At 39.7% G+C, this 22793-nt stretch overlaps 1 protein-coding gene across 1 annotated transcript in view; it reads left to right on the top strand.

Moving 5' to 3' along the window:
• Positions 1-22793, top strand: part of POU2AF2 (POU class 2 homeobox associating factor 2) — a gene marked incomplete at its 3' end in the record, with an annotated part of 38467 nt that overhangs the window by 746 nt on the left and 14928 nt on the right. The gene's annotated exons all lie outside the window — the stretch shown is intronic.

Genomic DNA, 22793 nt, shown 5'->3' with positions numbered 1-22793 from the left:
CGTCCCTCCCTCCCTTGCTTGGCTTAGTGATTGACTTCGATATGTTTAAGTACATTGTGAGCTTTAGAGATTTTCCTCTTCCCCCTCATTTCTCCTCCTTTAGGTTGTCTTGTTTGCTCCTCTTTTCTCCCTAACTCTCACATATTAGGGAAAGCATCTGATTTCTTATTTTTTGTGCCTGACTAATCTCACTTAGCATAATGTCCTCCAGTTCCATCCATTTCCCTGAAAATGATGTAATTGAGGTTTTTTTTTGATGGCTGAGTAAAATTCCATTGTGTACATATCCCACAGTTTTGTAATCCATTCATCTGTTGATGGACATCTTGGCTGGTTCCATAGTTTAGCTATGGTGAATTGTGCAGCTATGAACATAGATACACATGCATTAGTTTGGTAGTTTGGTTTCTTTTCTTTTGGGTAGGTACCCAACAGTGGTATTGCTGGATCAAATGGTAGATTTGTTCCCATTCTTCTGAGGATTCTCCATACTGTTTTCCAAAGTGGTTGCACTAATTTGCAATCCCACCAACAATGTCTTAGAGTCCCCACTTCTCCACATCCTCGCCAGCATCTGTTGTTGTTTGTGTTTTGAATAATGGCCATTCTAGTTGGAGTTAGGTGAAATCTCAGGGTAGTTTTGATTTGCATCTCTCTGATTGCCAGTGATGTTGAGCATTTTTTCATGCATTTATTGGCCATATGAATTCCTTCTTTTGTGAAGTGTCTATTTAGTTCATTTGCCCATTTTGTTATTGGATGCTTTGTTTTCTTAGTGTTGAGTTTCTTGAGTTCTCTGTATATTCTAGATATTAGTCCTCTATCAGTGGTGTAGGTGGCAAAAATCTTCTCCCATTCTGTTGGCTCTCGATTGAGATTCTTGATAGTTTCCTTTGCTGAACAGAAGCTCTTAGTTTCATGCAATCCCATGTATTGATTCTCCTTTTAATTTGTTGTGCCTTTGGGGTCTTGTTGAGGAAATGTTAGTCTGTGCCTATGTGTTGTAGTGTTGGACCTATGCCCTCTTCAAGGAGCTTCAAAGTCTCTGGTTTAATTTCCAAGTCTTTGATCCATCATGAGTTGACTTTTGTACAGGGTAAAAAAGTGGGATTAACATCCAATTTTCTGCATATGGTTAACCAGTTTTGCCAACACCATTTGTTGAAGAGGCTTTTTTCCAGTGTATGTTTTTGGCCTCTTTGTCAAAAATCAATTGGCTGATAGTGTGTGGACTTGTTTCTGGGTCTTCTATTCTGCTCCATTGGTCTATATATCTGTTCTTTTGCCAGTGCCATGCTGTTTTTATTACAATGGCTTTGTAGTATAGTTTAAAGTCAGGTATTGTGATTCCTCCTGCGTGGTTTTTGTTGCTGAGAACTACCTTGGCTATTCTGGGCTTTTTGTTATTCCAGATAAATTTAAGGACTGATTTTTCTATGTCTGTGAGGAATGATCTTGGTAGTTTAATGGGCATTGCATTAAATCTGTAGATCATTTTTGGGAGGATGGCCATTTTAATGATATTTATTCTGCCAATCCATGAACATGGAAGGTCTTTCCATCTTCTAAGATCTTCTTCGATGTCTTTTTTCAGTGTTTTATAATTTTCTTTGTAGAGATCTTTTACCTCCTTGGTCAAGTTTATTCCTAGGTATTTTATTTTTTTGTGGGAGATCCTGAGTGGAAGTGTTTTCTGAATTTCTTTTTCAGTGGATTTATGGTTGGTGTACAGGAAAGCTTCTGATTTTTTAAGATTGATTTTGTATCCAGATACCTTGCTGAATTTGTTGATCAGTTCTATAAGCCTTTTGGTTGAGTTTGTTGGGTTTTCTAAATATAGTATCATGTCATCTGCAAATAGTGAAAGCTTAAGTTCTTCTTTTCCTATTTGTACTCCTTTGATTTCCTTTTCTTGCCTTATTGCTCTGGCTAGAGTCTCTAGTACTATATTGAAGAGAAGTGGTGATAGTGGACATCCTTGTCTCGTTCCAGTTTTTAGGGGAAATTCTTGAAGTTTTTCCCCATTTAATAGATGTTGGCAGTGGGCTTATTGTAGATTGCCTTAATAATGTTGAGATATGTTCCTTCTATTCCAATTCTCTGCAGTGTTTTTATCATAAATGGATGTTGAATTTTTGCAAATGCTTTTTCAGCATCTATTGAGATGATCATGTGGTTTTTGTCTTTGATTCTGTTTATATGATGAATTACATGGATTGATTTTCGTATATTGAACCAGCCTTGCATCCCTGGGATGAACCCTACCTGGTCATGGTGAATGATTTTCTTGATGTGGTTTTGAATGCGTGTTGCTAGTATTTTGTTTAATAGTTTTGCATGCAAGTTCATCAGAGATATAGGCCTGTAGTTTTCCTTCCTTGAACTGTCTTTATTCGGTTTGGGTATTAGAGTGATGTTGGCTTCATAGAATGTATTTGGGAGAGTCCTGTTTTTTTCTATTTCCCGAAATAGTTTGAGTAGTATTGGGATTAGTTCTCCTATAAAGGTTTTATAGAATTCACTTGGGAAACCATCTGGTCCTGGGCTTTTCTTTGATGGTAAGCTTTTTATTGCTATTTCAATCTCTTTGATTGTTATTGGTTGGTTTAAGTGTTCTATATCTTCTTGACTCAGTTTAGGAAGGTTGTATTTATCTAGGAAGTTGTCGATTTCCTCCAGATTTTTCATTTTGTTGGAGTATAGTTTTTCAAAGTAGCTTCTGATAATCCTCTGGATTTCTACGCTGTCAGTAGTAATGTCTCCTTTTTCATCCCTTATCTTCATAATTTGGGTTGATTCTCTCTTTTTTTTAGTTAGGTTGGCTAGTGGTTTATCAATCTTGTTAATTTTTTCAAGAAACCAGCTTTTGGTTTTGTTGATTTTCTGTATTGTTTTTTTATTCTCTATTTCGTTAATTTCTGCTCTAATTTTAATAATTTCCCGTCTTCTGCTGGCTTTGGGGTTCAATTGTTCCTGCTTTTCAAGGGCTTTGAGGTGTGTCATAAGGCTATTTATTTGAAGATTTTCTGTTTTTCTTATGTGAGCACTCAGTGCTATAAATTTTCCTCTTATTACTGCCTTCAAAGTGTCCCAGAGGTTTTGATATGTTGCTTCTTTATTTTCATTTGTTTCTAGAAATTTCTTGATTTCACCTCTTACATCTTCTATGACCCATTCTTCATTCAGAAGTGTGGTGTTCAGTCTCCACATGTTTATGTTGTTTCTCTGGGTCTTCTTATAGTTGATTTCTAGTTTCATTCCATTATGGTCTGAAATGACACAGGGAAGTATGTAACATTTTTTTAAATTTGCTAGTGCTCATTTTGTGTCCCAGGATGTGATCTATTTTGGAGAAGGTTCCATGAGCAGCTGAGAAAAATGTAAACTCTGCTGTAGTTGGGTGAAATATTCTATATGTGTCCAACAGGTCCATTTGGTTAATGGTGTTCTTTTGTTCTGAGACATCTTTACTGACCCTTTGTCTGGAAGATTGGTCTAGTATTGTAAGAGGTGTGTTGAAGTCTCCCAGTATTATTGTGTTGGGATTTATGTGTGACTTCATGTCACAAAGAGTTTAGTTTATGAAAGTAGCTGCCCCTATGTTTGGGGCATAGATGTTGATTATTGTTATTTCCTCTTGCTGGACTATTCCTTTTACCAGTAAAATGTGACCTTCTTTGTCTCTTCTAATAAGTTTGGGTTTGAAGTCTAGCTTGTCTGATATCATAATTGCTACTCCTGCTTGTCTTCGAGTACCATTAGCATGGATTACCTTGCTCCAGCCCTTTACCTTGAGTTTGTTCCTATCTTTACTTGTAAGGTGTGTTTCTTGTAAGCAGCAGATGGATGGATTCTGGCTTTTAATCCATTTTGCCACTTTATGTCTTTTTATTGGGGAGTTGAGGCCGTTTACATTCAGTGTGATTATAGAGAGATAATTTTTAATTCCCAACATGTTAAGATCTTATTTCTGTTTGAGATACTGTTTATTCTTCTTTGCTTAGTTGTCTGCTGGATGGGAATTCTTGTTTCTTTGGTTCTGGCATGTATTACCCATTTCCTCTTTGCAGTTAATCTCCTTGAGTATTTTCTCTAGCGCTGGTTTTGAAGACATAAATTCCTTCAGTTGCTGTTTGTCATGGAAGCTTCTTATTTCCCCATCTAATTTGATGGATAGTTTTGCTGGGTACGAAATTTTTGGCTGGAAGTTGTTTTCTTTCAGAGTTTGGAATATGTTACTCCAAGCCCTTCTGGCTCTCATGACTTGGTTTGGGAAATCTGGAGTGATTCTAATTGGTTTGCCTCTGAATGTCACTTGGCCCTTTGTTTTTGTTGCCTTTAAGATTCTCTGCTTGGCTTCCACATTAGTCATTTTGACAATTATGTGGCGTGGGGATCCTCTTCTCCGATCCTGTCTAAAGGGAGTTCTATAAGTTTTCTGGACCTGTGTATCGACCTCTTGCTCTATGTTTGGAAAATTTTCTGCTATTACTTCCTTGAAGAGATTGTTGATCCCTTTGGTTTCACCTTCTTTTCCCTCCTCTATTCCAATTATTCTTAGGTTAGCTCTCTTGAAATGGGCCCATATTTCTTCAATGTCAGATTCCTGCTGTCGGGTTTTTTTTTTCTAAATTAGAAACTATGCGTTCATTTTTAGAATGATAATCTTCAAGAAACGAGATTCTATTCTCCATGTGGTCTAATTTGTTGTTTATACTTTTAATTGAGGCCTTTACTTCATTAATTGCATCCTTTATCTCTTTTTTACTCTCTCTAAATTCTTTTCGAAAGTCCTCTATTATTTCTAAAATTATTTTCCTAATTTGATCTTCTAGAGATCTTTGGATTTCTGTGTTATCAGATTCTGATGTTGTGGGGTTGTTGGCATTCACTGCTCCATTGTTATTTCTCTTTCCCATGATTTTGGAAGTTTGTGCCTTCTCTGGGTTCTTCCCTGAGTCACTACGAGTTCACATAAGATGCTCTGGATCTCGAGTCTGTGGTATCTCAGTCACCACTACTCCTTTACTGGGTTGTATCACAAAGTCTCAGACCCAGGGAGTCAATCAAGGCTGCTTAGACCGTGGGGGGTGCCAAGTTGGGCGTTCTCCAGTGGGGAGTTGTGACTATGGTATGATATCCCTGCCACTGCCACTCCCCCACTAGGCTGCACTGCTAAAATCTCCGACCCAGGGAGACTATCTGCGCAAGTCCCTGGGAGTGCAGTACTGGGATTTCTCTCCTACGGGCCGCAATTTGACTCATGGTTGTTGAGTGCACTGATGGAGCTGTAGTGAACTCGGTGGATTCGCTGCTGCCGCCACTGGCAATATGGCACCACTGCCACGCCCTCAGCCGTGATGCGGTGTATTTCTTCTCAGGTTTTTAACTCCACTCTGAGTCCTTGCCAGTTGTGCTGTGCCCGGCCCTTGGGAGCTTTAGATGTTCCCTGCACCGACAAAACTGCTGACTGCTGCCCAGCTGTTCAGCACCTGCTCACCTCGGCTCGCTGTCCACCCCTCCTCTCAGGCGCCTGGTGGCTGGTTGAGTGGGTTGGTCTAGGGCCGTCCGGTGAACTCGCCGCTGCCGCCAGCAGTAAGATGCTGCTTCTGCAACCTAGGCCGCGAGGCCAGAGTACCTCCTCTCTGGATTTGAGCTCTGTTTTGAGTCTCCCTCCTCTCTGGAGCCTGGTGCTGCTAGGGGAGATGTAGGCCGTGCCGCTCCGGCTGCTCTGCGCCGCGGCTCTGACTGCTCCGCACCACGGCTCTGGCCACTCCAGCTGCTCCGGCCGCTCTGCACTGCAGCTCTGGCTGCTCTACACCGCGGGTCTGGCCACTCCGGCCGTTCCGCGACGCGGCTCTGGCTGCTCCGGCTGTTCTGGCCGCTCTGCTCCGGCCGCTCTGCTCGGCTGCTCTGGCCGCTCCGCCCAGCTGTTCTGGCCGCTCCGCTCTGGCTGCTCCGGCTGTTCTGGCTGCTCTGCTGGGCTGTTCTGGCCGCTCTGCTCGGCTGCTCTGAACCGCAGCTCCGGCTGCTCTGCACCGCGGGTCTGGCCACTCCGGCTGCTCCAGCCGTTCCGCGACGTGGCTCTGGCTGCTCTGGCTGCTCAGGCCACTCCGTTCCGTGGCTCCCCCAATCCGCGCTGCGGCTCTGGCCACTCCAGCTGTTCCGGCCGCTCCGCGCCGCGCGGGCGCGGCACTTCGGGCTGGTTTTTTTCTGGTGTCTTGTTTTTCCAGCCCTTTTTCTCTGTCCCTTGTATTTACCGTTTTTATTTCTTTGCTGGTGGTGTTTTCTGGCTCTGAAAGGTGCTGGTTTTGTGGTAGTAGAGTTGGATTGTTAGCGGGACTTGTAAGTGCCGCTTTCCTCCGTCGCCATCTTCCCGGAAGTCTATGTGTTCTTTTTAAAATAGATATCTCTATTCATCTGCTATTGATCATATGCCTTTGGAAATAGAACTTGCCTTCCCTCAAAATTATATGTCATGTAAGTTACAGTTGATATGGGTTGACTCTCTTCCTAACTAAAAAGCCTGGTGGAGTGGAAGGAACATAGAGGGAGCCATGTCCCTGCCAGGACTCAGATGCGTGAACCTGGGAAAGTCACTTGATTTCTCTGGATCCAAGATGAAATAAGTGAATCAAAATGACCTCAAGGGTGCCTTATGACATAAAAATCTCTGAGCGTTAGCCACACCCTGGCATGTCTGTTAGCGCTGTTCCAAGAGTTTTGTGATCTTGCTGGCTGGTTACTGAATCTGGTGACAATGAGAAGATGGTGCACCCTGACTTTTCCATGTCCCTCAGTCATGAATTAACAATAGCTCAGTGTGTGAGGATAATGCTGACCTTAATCCCCATGGTCTTCTAAACCAGGCAGAGATAAATTCAGAAGAATCATCTCTATAATACACAAAAATCAGACTTTAAAATGAGATATGAGCCGGGTGTGGTGACACATGCTTTTAATCCCCGCACTTGGGAGGCAGAGACAGGAAGATCGCGCAGGTTCGAAGCCAGCCGCACTGGCTCAAGAGACCCTGTTTCCAAATACAAAAGTATTAAATAGATCTGGGAGTGTAGCCCGGAGGTAGAAGGGTTTCCAGGAACCCCAGTACCACCAAAAAGATAAAAATAAAAAAATAAAATGAGATATGTCTTGAGTCTAAAACCTCTTATTTGCCACCCATGTCTTCATAGATAGCTAAACTCTGCACCTTCAATATTTCAGTAGTTGCACCTGCATATCCAAAAATTATCCAAGCATAACAATACTACTTAGGCTGTCAAGTCAGTAAATAACCACCTATTCTACTAAGCAGAGTATAACAACATGAATGCTGAGCATCTGTTGGGCATCTGCGTATGGCCAGGAATAAACAGGGCAGCCAGGTGCAGTATCTAGTGCAGGGGCTGATACACAGAAGTCCTTCTGCCTCCTGCGTGTCTGCTGAAAATGTGGGGACCATGGCCAACACTGCTCCAAAAGCAAACTCCTGGAACAGCTTCAAGTGATTCAAGTGATCCAAGGACACCTTCCATTGCTCAATTCCTGTTGTCCTTTCTTTGAAGCCACCTCTCCTCTTCTAGCTCAACAAATGAAGCTTAGTTGACACAGAGGAAACTGAATTATTGATCCCTTATCTGTTCCTCATTCAGTGCTTCTCCTCATATCTGCTCAAAAGCATCTGGAGTTGATGTTAAAAATATCATTCTGATAATTCACAATTGCCAAACTATGGAATCAGCCAAGTTGTCCATCAACAGATGAATGGATTACAAAACTATGGAATATGTACCCAATGAAATTTTACTCAGCCATAAAGAAGAACAAAATTATATCATTTGCAAGAAAATGGATGGAACTGGAGAACATTATGCTAAATAAGATTAGTCAGTCACAAAAAGTAAGAAATTGGTTGTTCTCCCTAATATGCAGAAACTAGGGAGAAAAAGGGTCATGGGAAGAACTCTAGGCAAAGAAGGAGAAACTATAGATAAGCAAATAAGGAGGTCTAACTGATGAGAATGGGAGAGGGGAAGAGGGTAATTCCCTCATGTGTATGATGTGCATTCACAAACACATCAGAGTCAATCACTAAGCCAAACATGAGAGGAGGGAGGGGGAAGGGAATGGAGTGGGAATTGGGTAAGGGCTAATTGGGTGATGTGTGCATGTATGCCTCCACCATCTTTTACCCCATTAAGATGTATGGCTTTAATGCACCAATAAAAACTTTAAAAAAATTTTTAAACATGACAAAAAATGGGTTTATCCCATGCATATTTCAAATTAATAGATATTATGTTAATATCATATATTTGGCTTATATATTATTAATAAAACCATATAATATGATATAAGCAATTATAATAATAAAATATATAATAAAATTTTAAAATATCATGCTGAGCTTAGTCTCCTGAAAGTGCAAGGAAGAGAGTGATTTCACAGTCTACTGAAATTGAACCATGACTTCAAGTAGAAGTAATGTGGATCGTTTGGCCATAACTACAAGGACAACTACAGACAAGGAACAACTGAATTGTGAAACTTGATAAAAGTTCCAGGCAAATTGTCAATCAGAAAGATAATCACATTTTAAGGAAAATACCCATGGTCTAGGAGCAGGTATTATATCTTCTTAGTGTCAACAAGGATCTACCTGAATCTTAGCATCATAATCAATACTTGGACAAAAATGATAAAGCACAATATCAGAGTTCAACTTAGCAAGACTCTGTTTCAAATTTTTAAAAAATTAAATAAAGGGCGTTAAGGGTATAGCTCAGAACTAGAATTACCCTGGTTTCAATTCCCAATACCAAAAAATATTATATAAAAAGACAAGAAGGCATACTGCATATCCAAATGGTGAATGAGTGTGTGTGTGTGTGTGTGTGTGTGTGTGTGTGTGTGTGTGTGTGTTACTGAGAATTGAACCCAGGATCATTCTACCTCTGGGCCAAATCTCTAGCCCTATTTTGTTTTGTATTTTGAAACCAAATGTCACCAAGTTAGGGAGAATCTTACATTGCTGAGACTGGCCATGAATCTGTGATTATCCTGTCTTAGCCTCCCAAGTACTGGGATTATAAGCAAGCACCACCATGCCGTGTTTTTTAAATTTTACTTAAATACTTCATATATTCTAGATATTAGTTCTCTATAAGAGGAATATCTGGTAAAAATCTTCTCCCATTCTGTAGGCTCTTTCTTTAGACTCGGTTGTTTCTTTTGATGAGCAGAAGTTTCTGGTTTAATGTCATCCCATTTACTCATTCTTGTTTTAATTTCCTGAGTTTGGGAGGTCTTACTGAGGAAGTTTATTTCTGTAAGTATATGTTGGAATGTTGGACCTCTGTTCTTCTCTAGTAATTTCAAAGTCTTCAATCTAATTTCCAGGTCTTTGATCTATCTCAAGGTGGCTCTTGTGCAGGGTGAAAGGTAGGGCCTTAATTTTATTGTTCTACAAATGGATAACCAGTTTTCCCAACACTGTTGGTTGAAAAAAACTGTCTTTTCTTCAACATATGTATTTGACACTTTTGTTGAAAATCAACTGGCTAAAAGTGTGTGGACTTGTTTCTGTATCTTCTATTCTGTTCTATTGGTCTATCTGTCTGTTTTTGTGCCAATACCATGCATGCTGTTTTTGTTACTACAGCTTTGCAGTATTAAGTCAAGAATTGCGACACCCCCTGCATGATTCTTATTGTTGAGAATTGCTTTAGCTATTCTGGGTCTTTTGTTTCTCCATATGAAATGTTAAGTGAGATTAGCCAGTCACAGAAAATTAAGGGTCATGTGTTTTTTCTCATATATGGAAACTAGGGAGTAATCAAGATATCAGAAGGACGTCAGATAATAGAGGAGAAACTCCAGTGCATCCAGGGAGGTGGTCTAGGAGAAGGGAGGTGGAGAATGAAAATCAGCGAAGGAATCACTTCCACTGACTGTGTACATATGTGAGAATACCAATGCCAATCTCAGTACCCTGTACAGGAAAAGGGGAGGTGGGGATGGAGCCGGAGCAAAGCCCACCAAGTGTTGTGTGCATGTATGCTACTATCACCGTGAACTCCATTATGGTGTGAGACTATAATGTACCAATAAAAGTATTTTTAAAACTTTCATTAAAAAATTAGGAAATTTTATATATAATCTATGCCCAATATTCCAATATTTCCAAGATATAAATAGGGATGAAGAATACAAAGATACAACATTTTCTTATTGCTTTTCATTATAATGTATAAGAAAGTAGCTGTTTATTTAAAGTCATCAAATCATTTGCGCCATAAAGCCTTAAATTTTCCCAAAAGCTAACAGTGACAAGATCTTTGTTTTTCTGACTTATATTTCAAGTTTGAATAAACTATTTTTAAAATGTACTTAAACTGTGTGTGCTATATGCCTGTGATCCAGTACTTGAGAGGCTGAGTCAGGAGGATTGCAGGTTCAAGACTACCTTCATCAACTTAGCAAAATTTTCAGCAACCTAGGGAGACCCTGATTTAAAATCAAAATTTTAAAGAAGGGCTGGAAGTGTAGATCAGAGGTTGAATGTTCCTGGGTTCAATCCTGAGTCACTCACATACACACACACACACACACACACACACACACACACACAAACAGTACTTAATACTAAGTGTATGTAACTATTTTTTGTTTCTTTAATTTTAAATTTTTTATTTTTAAAAAATAAAATGAGCCAGGCATGGTGGCACACACTTATAATCCCAGCATTCAGGAGGCTGAGACAGGAGGATTGCGGTTCGCAGCCAGCCTCAGCTACTTAGTAAGGCCCTTTGCAACTCAGTGAGACCCTGTTTCAAAATAAAGAGAAAAAAAATAGGGTTGGAAGTGTAGCTCAGAGGTAGAATCCCCCTGGGTTCCATCCCCAGTACCGCAAAAAAAGATAAAATGATATCAAAATAATTGAAAATAGTTTATCTTATTTCATTTAAAATTAAAGTCCCTGGGCCTATCCCATGTTTCCTAACATAGAGCTGTTGGGTTGGGGCCAGGGAACGCTCATTCTCCCATTCTTTCACAGGCTCCTTGTGCGATTTCGTTGCACATCACTATTCACGAACTTGGTCACAGAGCAAAGAGCAAGTGTCCAGGCCTCACACACCACAACCAACGCTCTTACCTGTACCCAGATAAAAACTTGCCAACCATTGATATTGGCCTAGTGACCCTGTGTTATTGACAAACTATGTACAAGAGAAGCTAGCACATAGCCTAGGGCATTAAACAAATCATCTGGTGAAAAAAAATTTACACATATAAAAAGGCAAGACCATATATCCAAGCACTAGACTGAATGCTAAAGACAAGAAGACTGGGCGGAATAGCAGTGAATGGAACTATCCTCTTTGGGAGGTTTTAAGGTGTACTTCCTTGTGTATTTTATCTTATTCCATAGACACACTAACCCATGAGGTTGATATTTACAGATGAGTCATTTGAAAACAAGAGAACAAAAGTGATTGTTTCCAAGCTGCACAGTTAATAATTAGCAGACTTTGTTTCTCCTAATTCCATATTTGAAAGGAAAGATCAATGTGGACAAGCATAGAATAATCTCTGATAGATTGAAAAAAAGAAAATATATAAAAAGAGAAACAGAGAATATTGCATGAAATATCATGTAGGAAGAAGTAGAACTAGAAAGTGCAAAGCAGCTCTAACGATATTGTTACTCTCTGGTAGCAGGTGCACAGGTGGTACAAACTCACCCTTTACTCCAGGTTCCCATCAAATTAGGCAGCATCTCAAGGCCAGCATCTTACTCTCATCTTCACTTTGGTGATGTATTCAATTTGAATAATTAAATTCATAACATCCCAACAGGGTGTTATTGAGGCTTCAAGCATCTGTGGGTTGACCTTATTGTCCACTTGCACATGTTTCATCTTCTTGCTGTCTCTTCTAGAATACCTGAAAATGTCAACAATGTTGTTTTCATGTATCATCCACTCTTAAGACCTGTTTCTGCCCCTGTTGAAAATTGCAGCCCAATGAGCAAAAGTCACAGAGCATCATTTCACTGGTGGATACTCCAGGGGTTCTCATGGCATGAGCAATGCTAAAACTACTTTTTTTTTTTTTTGGTGGTACTGGGGTTCCTGGAAGCCCTTCTACCTCTGGGCTACACTCCCAGACCTATTTTTATACTTTTTTATTTGGAAACAGGGTCTCTTAAGCCAGCGCGGCTGGCTTCAAACCTGCGCGATCCTCCTGTCTCCACCCCCCAAGCGCGGGGATTACAAGCGTGCGCCACCACGCCCGGCTGAAACTACTTTTTTTTAATACCAGTGCAATACACAACAATGAGTCTAATATCTCAGTTAGGTTCAGATAGGGAAGCCATCCATGAGCTGTGTTCAAGAGTTTTGGCTGAGAGCGTGACTAATGACTAAAGGCCCTACTGTGCAGTTTTACTATAAACACACTTTACTAGGCTGCAAAAACTGACCCCAAAAGAGTCCATGTCAAAGGACCTATAAATGTTGCCTTCCATGACAAAATCTGCGGTTAGCTAAGGACCTTGAGAGGAAGCCCTTATCCTAGGTTGTCTGGGCGATCACTCTGGGCAACCACATGTATTCTTAAAAGAGGAGAGTCAGAGGGAGAAACTTCACATGGAAGACAGAAAAAGGAGGTGAAGGGATCACTTCAGACAGGTTGGAATGATGAAGCAAGAAGTCCCCAAACCCCTGAAAGGTGGAAGAGGCAGAGGCATAGGTAGAAGAGGTCCAGTTTCCTCCTGGAGCCCCATGATGAGTCCAGCCCTGCCAACACCTCCATTTTGGCCCCCAGAACCACAGGAAAACCATCGATTTTGATGGTTTAAAACTATCTCCTTTGTGGTCATTCATTACAGGAATTCTAGAAAACTAATGCACATAAATTACAAAAACTACAACTCCCTGGAAAAGTGTGTGTTCAGGAAGAAATTATCTGATGCCTCAATCGTGGCCCTTCTCTTTCTGACAACACTCTGACAGGTTTACACAAGTCACGGTGATCCAGCTTTACCACATTTCCTTCAAGAACAGATGTTCTCCATGTTATGGAATGTTTTTCACATCTTGGCAGTAGAAATTTAAAAAAAAAAACCATAAAGACAAAAATCTTGCATCAAAAAGATTTTTACCAAAGACTAGAAATTAAAAACACCTTTATGCATTTTAGCCACAATTCTGTGGCTTCACAACTACTATTGTGAATATTTTTAAATCATGGGTTTTCTTTCTTGGATTTTTCTATTATTCTTTACTACATTAATAGATCTTCTGCCAGAATAAATAAATATGAGCCACTCACCAACATCTAGTACCAAAGAATTAGATTTCTGATTGCTGCATTTTTCCAATTAAACTATCCCAGTGGAGTTCCGTATAAGCTCATCATAGAATTTCTTAAAATAACATCATAAAATTCAATAAACTCTGTTATCTATAGGGAAATAAAAAACAGTAAGTGTAATAGCCATTATTTTTCAGCTTTGTTTTGAAATCCAGGGAGCAGTTTGCAGGCTCTTCAGCTTTCTGATCAAGTTTTTCTTAAACTGTCATAAAGACTCATTTTGAAACGTTGAATATACAACAGCTGGCATGAGGGGAGAAGTAGGAAATGGAAATCAGCTTAGAATTAAAATCTTGTGGGAGAAGGGAGAAGGGCTATGTGTTCTGCGGAAGATTAGCAATAGGCCTGAAACTACAGGCTGGCGGTTGATTAATTTTATGGATTTATGGGAATAATAAGGGCTCTTCTACTCTACTCACTCTTCAAAGTGCTACGATCAGTAACAATAATAATATAGGTATGAAAGTTCCTTTAAGTTACTATTTTACATAAATGAGGAAAAATAAGAATTCTGGTTCTGTTCATGAAAAACTAAACTGAGGGAAATGCGGAAGAGGAATATCTCAAATAGGAAATATAGTTGGATGATAAAGATGATATGTAAATAAACATATTATGTAGATACAGAGCAACATTTATTTCCGCATGGCACAATTCTTTGGTACCAGCCTGGGGTGTTTGTTCTCAAACTGTAATTACTTACAATTATTTTCTCTTTCCCCATTTTTCTAAGTGCTCATATTTAAATTAACCTCTGAAACCTCTATGTCAAGAACATCTTGGATGAAGCCATATTGTCAGCTGGAGTTCTTAATTAATAATTTGTCATTGTTGTTTTGGGGATGAACACATTGTAAGTAACAAAAAGAGGTTCAACAATAGTACATATCTGTAGAAAATTTTTGAGGGAACAGAGGTAAACGGTACCCTACAGTGGGTTTATGGCATGGAGTCATTGGAAGTATTTAATCTTTGCTGAGAGGTGAGCAAACCCCAACTGCAGAACAGATGTGCACTGGCCAGCTCAGTTCCTAGTAACTGTCTTTGCACCAGGACTGCTAGTTGGAGGTTTGTTTAGATACATACCCAGCTGCTGCTTTGCTATCCCAGTCACGTGTATACTTCAATTACCGCCGAGTATAAACACTGTGATGTCCAAATCCATGATTTGCATTTGGATTTCTTGTGAAGTATTAGGAAAAAATACACAATTGGGAACTGTGTATTATGTCATCCTATGTCAGTCATAGTTTCTTTAGCTTCCCTGAAAATTTGGGAAACATATTCAAGACCTCTTTTCTGCCCCCAGGAAAAATTTTCCTTTCCTTGGTCTTCTTGAATTCCTCATGGTAGCAATAAGTGGTCTGGGGCAATTCCTTTCTCCTTTATGAGCCTCAGTGTCTTTGTCAACAGAAGCAGAAAATTGAGATATCTAAGATTCCTCTCGGTGTTCATTTTTTAACCAATTTGAGTGTGTTCATTTTTAATCAATTTGATTGTATAATTTGATATTATGAGATAACTATTAATAGTAAAATTGTTATTATAATGAAGCAAATTAACATATATATATCTCACAGGTATTTTGTGTCAAGAGAAGCTAAAATATATTTATTTAACAAAGATCTCTAACATATTACAATTTCATAAACTATAGCTTTTCTATTGTACATAAGATCTCTAAACTTGTTCTTCCTGGATATCTGCTACTTTGGACCCTTTGAAGTACAACTCAGCATTCATTTTTAACACTCTAAAAGGTTTATCCAATTATTTTACCTTCTTTATGTTATTCATAGTTTACATTGGGGGTGTGGGGGTCGGAGACTAGGATTGAACCCAGGGGAATTCCATCTCTGAGCTACACCCCAGCTCTTTTTGTTTCTTATTTTGAAAACAGGTCTTGCTCAGTTGTAGAGGACCTCACTAAATTTCTGAGTATGGTCTCAAACTTGCAATCCTCCTGTCTCAGCTTCCCAAGCATTGAAATTACAGGTATGTGCCATTCTGCCCAGCTCTTATTCATATTTAAAATGTGTTCATCTCTACCGGGCGTGGTGGCGCACGCTTGTAATCCCCGCGCTTGGGAGGCAGAGACAGGAGGATTGCGCAGGTTCGAAGCCAGCCAGGCTGGCTTAAGAGGCCCTGTTTCCAAATAAAAATATAAAAATAGGTCTGGGAGTGTAACCCAGAGGCAGACGGGCTTCCAGGAACCCCAGTACCACAAAAAAAAAAAAAAAAAAAAAAATGTGTCCATCTCACTGCTTAGGATTTTAAATAGATCTGAGTCCCTGAGAACTAGCCCAGACCCAGCATGAACACCTTTGAGCTAATGTTCAGATCGCTGTCATCTGGGAGCCTCAGCACTTGGGTTGACAGAGGTCCATCATGTAAGATGCTTGCTTAGCAAGGTGAAGAGTTTGGGGACTGGATCCAGGTGACCCACATTCAAACCCCAGCTCTGCCACTGCCAACTATGTGCCAGTGGTAAAGTTACCTAACCTTGCTGCTAAAGGAAGACAATAATTCTGCCTTGCAGGTTTATCATAAATGTTATATTTAATATTTGCCAAGGACTTGGAACATAATAGGTGCTCAATTGATGTGACTACATGCAAGTAATGATGCTGATTAGAATCCAGAGTAATATAAAAATTCTACTGCCCTGAAGAAATGTATAGTGCAGTTGTGGGAGAAGGAATTATACATGACCTATATGATCAATATACCAAGTTGGCTTTGCGCCAAGTGCCAGAAGAGTGACGGTGACCATCGGTGAACACTGCAGAGGCCCAGAAGGAATGAGCAAAGCCCAGGCAGGGTGGGTGCAGGAAGACTCCTTGCAAGATGCTGTGCCTCGCATTGGCTTTGAAGGAAAAAAAATGACAAGTGAGCAGTGAGTGGGAGAGAGTCCATGCAGAGGAGAGGGTAAAGGCCAGGAAAACAAGGTGCTCTATCAGCCATACACAGTGAGTGGACCAACTCTGTCTGCAGGATGCAGAAGTGAAAGAGACAGCTGGGAGGCCTGCCTGGTGCATAACCCTTCAAAATTCAGTTCTAGGCTTGTCTAGTAAGGTGGCTCAGAAACTCTCTGCTGCTCCCGGAGCCTCTAGCATATTTTTCTGCTGAAATACTTACTGCATTGCACCATACCATTTGTTTTCTTAAATCTCCTCCCCAGCTGACTAGTGTCTGGCTATGTCTATTTGTCCCTTCTGGAGCCTCTGGCCCAGAATGAATGGCAATGTGGTAGGAAGGTTGGGACCTTGCATCTCAGAGCCAGACAGACCTAGCTCTGACTCTAGCATGTGAAAGGATCTAATTTCTCTGGGCCTCAGTTTCCTCTTATGCAAATGAGAGCAATGATACCCAACATAGAAAGTACCATGCGAGAGAAATTAGGTGACTTCTACAATACACCTGGTACAACACATGACCTATTGTGTTCAGCAAATGGCAGATTTTATGGCTTTTTATAGAACTGATAGCAGCATTTGATAAGTATCATAGCAAAGGTATGCTGCACTAAGGTAAACATGGTAGGTCATGGTAGCTCTGAAGAGCGGCCTTAGGAGTCAGATATTCTTGTCCTTGTCATTACCATTTCTTCTTTTTTGTGTGTGGTGCTGGGATTGAACCCAGGGGCATTCTACCTCCGAGCTATACTCCCAGCCCTATTTTTTATTCTTTATTTTGAAGCAAGGTCTCACTAAGCTGCAGAGGGCCTCACTAAGTAGCTGAGGTTGGCTGCACAACTATGATCTTCCTGTCTCAGCCTCCCGAGTACTGGGATTAGAAGCATGCATCACCATACCTGGTTTTGTCACTACAATGTCTAACGTACAGAAATACATCAACTACTAGCAAGGCCACTGGGGAAACTTTGCAGGCCTGAAAAAACTGTATTCACTATAAGTGAATGAAACAACAATGGTAAAAACAAGAGCTAGAAACCTTAGTATTTTGTTATTTGGGATTTTCTTTCATTTTAAAATTTTTACTGACTCATAATTGTTTTATATGCTTCTGGAGTACAATGTGATATTTCAATACACTTATATGTTATATAATGATCAGATCAGGAAAGTGGCATCTCCATTATCTCAAACATTTATCATTTCTTTGTGTTGGAAACATTCAAAATTCCTATTATTAGCTATTTTGAAATTTATGATTAAATATTGTCAAACATAGTTATCTTACTGTGCTATCAAACACTGGAAATGAATCCCTCCTTATCCAACTTCACCACCATACCTACTAACCAGCCCTTTTCAATTTCTTGTCTCCTCTCACTGACACTTCTCAACCTCTGGTAATGCTATTCGACTCCTCAGCTTCTATGAGATCCACTTTTTTAGTTTTCCTATAGGAGCAAGAACATATATTTGTCTTTCTGTGTCTGGCTTATTTCACTTAATAATGTCCTTCAATTCCATTCATGCAGCCACAAATGACAAGATTTTCTTCTTTTTCTGGCTGAATAATATTCTTTTTTTGTGTGTGTGGTAGTGGTACTGGGGTTCCTGGAAGCCCGTCTACCTCTGGGCTACACTCCCAGACCTATTTTATAGGTTTTATTTGGAAACAGGGTCTCTTAAGCCAGCGTGTCTAGCTTCGAACCTGCGTGATCCTCCTGTCTCTTCTTCCCAAGCGCGGGGATTACAAGTGTGAGCCACCACTCCCGGCCTGGCTGAATAATATTCTGTTATGCATATGTACTGCATTGCTATCTATTCACCCATCAACAGATACACCTTTTGTAATTCCTTATCTTGGCTATTGTAAATAGTGCAGGAATAAACATGGCAAGAACAATCTTAATTTTATATGAACTCAGCCATACCACCCTCTCTGATTCTGTGGGTTGAAATGGTGAGATTCAGAGTTCCAACCTGTTGTATTTCGTTAATATAATTTCAATTGCTCCCATTCCATAATCCTAACTATACAAAGACTTGGCCAGTCTTGGATAACAAACCATGAATCATATTTATCCACTGTAATGTACCATTTTATGAAAAATCTAGCTTCAAATGACAGAAAGAAGGAAACCAAAAGTCCTAATATTTTGGTTATGACTTGCTATTATTTGTTACTGACATAACAAGCAATATTACTTTCTTAAGCCTATATTTCCTCAGTATAAAAAACTCTTAAGTGTGGTGCAGATAGGAGGAGATCAGTATGCATGGGGTCTCAATGTGTCCACAACTCTCCATGGGAGGCAGTTGTTTTTCTTCTTGACTCAACAGATTTATTCAGACCTCAAGAATAGACCCATGAGCACCTCAATTCCCAGCCTCCAATGCCAAGATGAAGCCCCTATTTATACTAAGAAAGCTACATCCTCTTTTCTCTGGTTCAGCTAAAGTCTTGGAAAACATTTCCAAGAAAAACAGGGAATAGAAAATTTATATAAGCTGAGAGTAGAGGCACATACCTGTAATCCCAGTGCTGGGGAGGCGGAGACAGGAGGATCACAGGTTTGCAACCAATCTCAGCAATTTAGTGAGGCTGTCAGTAACTTAGAGAGACCCTGTTTCCAGAAAAAGAAAAAAGGTTGGGTGTGTATCCTGAAGGTAGAAAGCTCCTAGGTTCTATCCCCAGTACCATAAAGAAAAGAAAAATCATATAAAGCACAAGAATGATTACATGGCCTATAAATGTCCTGACACAAATATCTGGTAAAAGACTGGCAGGAGTGGTACAATTGAGATGACTTTCAGACCTGACTCCTTTTTTCTATCACTTCTTTCTAGAATAAATAAGAAATAATAATAATAATAATAATAATAATAATAATAATTAATAATTAATAATAACAATAATAACAACAACAACAATAGCTGCCACTAACTGCTGAGCTCTGAAATAGAAACTTTGCAAATGTTTTTATTTCCCTACTTAGAATACATTTCATTTATCTAGATGGGGGTGGTAACACATGCCTGTAATCCTAGTACTTGGGAGAAAGAGGAATTCAAGAGGCCAGTCTCAGTAACTTACCAAGACTCTTAGTAATTCATCAAGATCCTGTTTCAAGATTAAAAAAAATTAAAAGTGCTGAAGTATAGCTCAGAGGCAGAATGCCCCTGAATTCAATCCCCAATAAAAAAAATAAAAAGGTATACACAAACACACACACACACACACACACACACACACACACATATACCATTTATTCACAAGAGTACAACAGCCTCAAGAGGGTGGTGCCTACAATCCTCTCGTATACATGAAATTACATCTCACTTCTTTTTCTTTTTGTGTGGAACTAGGGATGGAACCCAGGGATATCCTACCTCCAAGCTATACCTTCAGCCCTATTTTTATTCTTTATTTTGAAACAGCATCTCACTAAGTTGCAGAGGGCCTCACTAAATAACTGAGGCTGACTGTGAACCTGCGGTCCTCCTGACTCAGCCTTCCAAGTACTGAGATTACAAGCATGCACCACCACGCCTGGCCATTACTTAATGATAAGTACTATAGCTTAATAATAAGTACCACTACTTAATAATAAATACTATAGCTCTTAACAAATACTCTAGCTACCAAGGAAATGGGAGAACAATTCCCTTATGCACTTGCCTTCTTATGAAAGTATGGGGAAAGATAGGTGGAGGGAGACCACCCATACTCTCATTTCCCAATACTTCATGTAAAAGACAGACGGAACCTTTTCCTGGCATAGAAATCCAATTTTAAGCAAGATAGACATCCCCAAACCTACTAAAAGTTGGACAACTCCTACATTGCACTATTTCTCTCTGGTATTATTTTTTTGACTGATGCATTGTAATCATATATCATGATGAAGTTCAGAGTGATAGAGATAAATCTGTGTATGTGCATCCTGTCCACTGAAGCACTTCCTTCAGCAAGGCTCCCTCCCTTAGCCCGTGCATCACTCTACTAGGGTTGAAAACAAAGCAGCACATGGATGGCTGGGGAAAGGGTAGGGCATATCTTGAGGCAGCCCAAGCTCTGCAGGCACATGAATGCAAGAGGCAGCACCACGGCTATTTCAGGAGAAGCTCATACTTCTCTCTGATTTCCTAAAACTTAACATAAAAATTATTTTTCATCTCTTCAACTCTCATAAACTGAACCCCTCCCACACTGTATTCTAGCTTTAATAAGATCGTCATGCTTGCCCCCCAGGCACAAGAAACAAGCGATCATCATGTGGCTTAATGTACGGCCCCCTGCTTTGCTACCTGTACCTGTTTTGTTTTTGCTATATTTTCTTGTGCTTTTACTTTTCTCAATATTATCTTTATTTTTTTTTCTTATTTTTAGAAGTATCTGTTGCTGTTTGTGCTCCATTATTACTAAGCCCTTCGGAAAACTGCAGGGATTTATGTCCCTTTAATAAATGCATCTCATTTGCTGTTGCTACGTGTTTCTGAATTCCCTGCAGAAAAGCCCCTTTCTTATTACTTGTAATTTTTGCAAGGTTACTGATAAAGGGAATGAGTATCTAGCCTGGAAACATCTGCCCCACACCTTTTGCCCATTCTCATTGCGTGGCACTTTGCATGTTGTTTATTAACATTCCTAGCTACCCCCCTTCATGAGTCCAGAGAATCAAAAAAGAAAAAAAATGGGGGGGGCATTTTCTAAGCAGGCAATGCCTCATAAACTCAATATGCCATCATTTGAATACAGAGATACACACTATATCCTTGGCTTTCATTGGGATGAATGCTTTATTTTGTGAGCCTTTCTAAACAGCCCGTTGTCTGCCTTTAATTAGCCCACTGTCCTGCCCTGTTTAGAGAACTGAACCACATTTCTAGGGCTTTCTGCATTCCCCACCCAACCACCTGCTCCTTTACAATTGTAGAAAATTTTTAAATCATAATAAAAGTCCACCTTTTGCAAGCCTCTTATTTTTTCAGCTGTTCTGTTGGTTCTGCGAGTTTTTTTTTTTTTTTAATGTCATGAAATTTAAAATAATTCCTGCTGGTGAATTCTTTCAAGCAGCTTGCAAAAATAATCAAGTTTTGCAGCAAAACAGCCATAGCAAGTCCATCTGTCAGGGCCAACGTTCTGCAGATTCTGTTCTGGCCCAAGTACATTACAGTGACTCCTGTCGCTCTAACTGAGCTACATAAATACAAATAGCATCTGAAAGGCACACCAAGATCCAGGGGGGAAATAAACAAATGTTCAAAGACAGGTTTCATTTCATAACTCAGGCAACAGCAATGGCTTCTCACAAAGACAGCTTGGACATTATTTTGTGCCAAGCAGGAGAATTTAAACAGTAAAAATTTTACTGTCAGAAAGTTGGACTTCTGTAATCCTCTGAGCTTTCCAGAGGACATAAAATTGTTCTGAACCCAGAAATTTAAGATGCTAGGAATCATAGTTTTTTTTTTAAAAAAATGAGATTTACAATAAAGATGTAAAACCTAATGACTATTTTCTAATTTTTATTAGCTAGTTACTTTAATTACACAATGCATTGTAAAAAATTGCAAATAAAACTGGAGTATAAAGCTAAAAGTAGAAGTCTACTGAAATCTCCCCTACCCCCCTACCTACTTGTTCTATATCCCAGCAATCATTTAGTCTGGTACCATGTGCATTCTTCCCAGTATTTTCTATGATGTTTTATTACAGAGAAATTTAAGTTGTTGCATCATTAATGAATATCAAAAATATCAAAAATGTCTGTTAGGTAATTACACACGCTGTTACAAACGTTAATAAATCACATATTCATGGCAAGTTCCCTTCCCTGACAGAATTTTAACATAGTTATTTAATCTTACCTCCATACATTTAAAGACCTTAAACAAATCACTTAATTCTTTTATGTCAATAAGTCTCTCTTGCTATCCAGGCTGGTGGTAGTGGAGACGAGTTTATCAAAACCAGGTGAGCTCTTTCCTTGTGAGGTAAGTCCCCTGTAACCTAGGCTTGGCAGGCATAAGAGTTTTAAAGATACTTGTTTTAATATTCCTTCCTCAATTAAAAATTCTTACTGGCCTTAGGACTAGATGTATACAACATACAATTAAATTAAATAATTGAAGAACATAGATTTTTCCTCCTTTTGTAAGTAGGGTAGTACACAGGAAATGTGCCAGCCCCTCTGTACACAGGCATCAGCTGAAATTTTGATAATGAAGAAAACGGGAGATGACTCAGGGAGAGAATGGTACAGGCCCAGGACAGTTGGCCAGCAGACCTCATATCAGCTGCTATGGGCACTCTATCAGCCCTTGCTGATATATTCTCTGAAAGAATGCCACATAGAAGGACCTGGGAATCTCGCCTGCTGAAATCCCATCAGACCCTCGTCACTGGGTCTCTAGTCAAGTTCAACACACACTTCACCCATCATTTCAAACTCATCACATTTCAGACTCATCATTTCAGCCTCAGATCCCATTTCTAGA

This window comes from Muscardinus avellanarius, assembly GCF_963383645.1.
Source record: "Muscardinus avellanarius genome assembly, chromosome: 1".
NCBI classification, from domain to species: Eukaryota; Metazoa; Chordata; class Mammalia; order Rodentia; family Gliridae; genus Muscardinus; species Muscardinus avellanarius.
This window is presented reverse-complemented; position numbering and strand designations above follow the sequence as displayed.